The following is a 2,500-nucleotide window of genomic DNA, read 5'->3' as shown; positions in this document are numbered from 1 at the left end:
ATTATTTTCTGGTCTACCAGTCAACGAACACAGAAGTTAAAAGGGTAGCTTGACAAGTGACCGAGTGGAGTCAGAAAATGCTGGCCTTTTGAGCCAATATACAAGCAGGCGCCATCTTGGGAAAGCAGTCATGACCAGTCGAATGACGAACGCTGTGTAAGCAGTAACCAGTAGCATAGCTCAAGCACGGCGCTCGTCGTTCAACTCGTCATGACTGCTTTCCCCAGATGGCGCCTGCCTGTATACGTGAAAGCTACTGTCTTTCTAAACTCTCTTTTTAATAAACTGTCTGTACACTTCCAAAGTTCTCAATGCTTGAGTTAACATGTAGGGACCTCATTATGCTACTGTTGAAGTGTGGTGATATGTTGACCCTTGCTAGTGCTGTAGAAATAGAGATTTCTTTTTACTTTCCTTCTGCTTCAGAAGCTAATCAGCTGTTAGCGCTAGCTTCTTTCAAGCTAGAGACACATTTGATTAGCATGACAACATGTCCCAGAGAACAGTTGACTCGCTATCAATGTGTTATTAACCCCTAGGTTCATTTTGCGCCGGAATCGTCCTTTAAGGGTATCTGGTCCTCTCCCCCCCCCCCAGGGGAAACACCGGCACAGCCAGCTCAGAGCGGTGAAACCGTGGATCATGGGTAGGCAGCTGTACCTGTACGGGGGACGGCAGAGAGACGTCACCTCTGCAGCATGCTCTGCTACTTGTTCAGTTAACAGGGACAGCAATAGAGGTTATAACTGTGGTTACTTATTAACCCCCACGCAGACAACGCTCGCTTATATATAATATAATATAATATAGTATAATGATGCTCTGAGACACGCTGTACCATGTTCTCCAGTAACAAAGACAGAGATACAACAATGTATAACTAATACATGGAGGTCATGGGAGCTACAGCAAGCGTGGTCCTAACGTTAGGTTGTTCACACACAAGCTGCTAAATCCATTTTACAGTTCACACCCATCTATTTTTAGGGAGTGAAAGTCTGGCTCTGTGGAGCCCTGAACAGACCTGATACCAGGGTGCTGTCATGTCTGAGTCGTGTGACTCTAACAACAGGAAGCTGTCCTGTGATGATCCTCTTCCTGCTGATTTCTTCTCTTGTTATTCAGCTGTTGATCAGACAGATCTTTGTCTCTTTCTGCCTTCCAGTTCTCAGTCTGGTTAACCGTTGGTCAGCATCATGTTCTCCCTGTACAACTAACTAAAGAACATCTGGTCATTATTAAAGGACTTTCTTTATATGACTTTATATTCAAATATCATCTAGTCAAACTGTAGGAAGTTTTTTATCTCGACATCTGAATTAAAACTCTTTATTTAACACTTCTAACTAGAAAACAGTTTAAATATAACCATTAAAAAGACTTTATGAACAGTATTGCTCACTGATCTGTCATCATGTCTGAGTATTACAGTTCATGTGAGCAGCAGCAGCCTGGCTCTACCTGGACACTGATGACATCATGTCATCTCTGCTCTCTGATTGGCTGCTCAGAGTGTAAGAGATCAGCTGCTGCTGGAGTTTCTGTCAGTCGTCCTCAGACTGTTGTTCAGGTCTACAGAGAGACTCAGACAGGTTCAGGTCTACAGAGAGACTCAGACAGGTTCAGGTCTACAGAGAGACAGGTTCAGATCTACAGAGAGACAGGTTCAGGTCTACAGAGAGACTCAGACAGGTTCAGGTCTACAGAGAGACTCAGACAGGTTCAGGTCTACAGAGAGACAGGTTCAGGTCTACAGAGAGACTCAGACAGGTTCAGGTCTACAGAGAGACTCAGGCAGGTTCAGGTCTACAGAGAGACTCAGACAGGTTCAGGTCTACAGAGAGACAGGTTCAGGTCTACAGAGAGACAGGTTCAGGTCTACAGGGAGCTGAAGATGATGAAGATGATGAAGATGATGGTGGTCCTCGTCCTCTCCGGTCTCCTCTGTGTCTCAGCTGACGGTAAGTTTCAGTCAGATATAATCTCCTGATTCAGTCAGATATAATCTGATTCAGATTTTTCTCTCCAGTTCTACATGAGGACCTTAGTATCACCGGCTGTTCAGACTCTGATGGAGAGATGATGTATACTCTGGATGGTGAAGAGATGTGGTACGCAGACTTCATCAACAAGAGAGGAGTCGAGCCTCAGCCCAGTTTCATAGATCATATAACCTACCCAGGAGGAACTTATGAACAAATGCTGTGGCTAATCAACAGGTCTGCAGAGCGAACCTGAAAGTACAACGTGAAGCCATGAAGGACCTCCCAATGGGAGCACGGTAAAGACAAACACATCTCATACTTCTGTCTCCTTTATCTCTTCACTTATTCAAACTGAAAGTCAGACATTTACAGTTATTCTGACTTTCTGTAATAAATACAACACACTTCCACAATATTGTAAAATAAAATTACAACAGCTTTCTAATAAATGTTATGTACCAGTGAAATTAAATGCATAACTTATGAACCTGATAATGTGTTTAATTTATTTAGCT

At 43.5% G+C, this 2,500-nt stretch overlaps 1 pseudogene across 1 annotated transcript in view; it reads left to right on the top strand.

The window, feature by feature from the left end:
- Positions 1-1,399: 1,399 nt before the first annotated feature.
- LOC144514019 (HLA class II histocompatibility antigen, DP alpha 1 chain-like) overlaps positions 1,400-2,500 on the top strand; it is a 2,805-nt pseudogene continuing 1,704 nt past the window's right edge. The window contains exons 1-2 of the transcript XR_013501239.1: positions 1,400-1,961; positions 2,030-2,281. The product of XR_013501239.1 is annotated as an HLA class II histocompatibility antigen, DP alpha 1 chain-like (transcript). The remainder of the gene's footprint in view (positions 1,962-2,029; positions 2,282-2,500) is intronic.

The sequence above is a fragment of the Sander vitreus genome, unplaced genomic scaffold (genome assembly GCF_031162955.1).
Source record: "Sander vitreus isolate 19-12246 unplaced genomic scaffold, sanVit1 ctg411_0, whole genome shotgun sequence".
NCBI classification, from domain to species: domain Eukaryota; kingdom Metazoa; phylum Chordata; class Actinopteri; order Perciformes; family Percidae; genus Sander; species Sander vitreus.
Note: the sequence above shows the minus strand (reverse complement) of the source record. Positions and strands in the feature narration are given on the sequence as shown.